Below are 284 nucleotides of genomic sequence, written 5' to 3'. Positions count from 1 at the left end.
TGGCGGGGCGCGGGCGGCGGCAGTGCCCCGCGCGCCCTGCCAATCATCGCCGTGGGCATAAGCTTGGGTGAGAGGCGAGCGAGGGACAAAGGAGCCCAACGAGCCGCCGGAGCGCGCCGCACAGGCGCAGTGGGGGGAAGGACGCGCAGGCGTGGCGGGGGCCGCTCGCTTTAAAGGGACCGCGGCGGGGGCAGAGTGCGTGCCGCCCCGCGCGCTCACCCTGCTTCTCTTCTCACGTGCTGCCTTCCCGCCCTCCCCCCACCCCCGGCCGCGCGCGTGCGCGG

The sequence above is a fragment of the Aptenodytes forsteri genome, unplaced genomic scaffold (assembly GCF_000699145.1).
Source record: "Aptenodytes forsteri isolate BGI_AS27 unplaced genomic scaffold, ASM69914v1 Scaffold265, whole genome shotgun sequence".
In the NCBI taxonomy this organism is placed as follows: domain Eukaryota; kingdom Metazoa; phylum Chordata; class Aves; order Sphenisciformes; family Spheniscidae; genus Aptenodytes; species Aptenodytes forsteri.
This window is presented reverse-complemented; position numbering follows the sequence as displayed.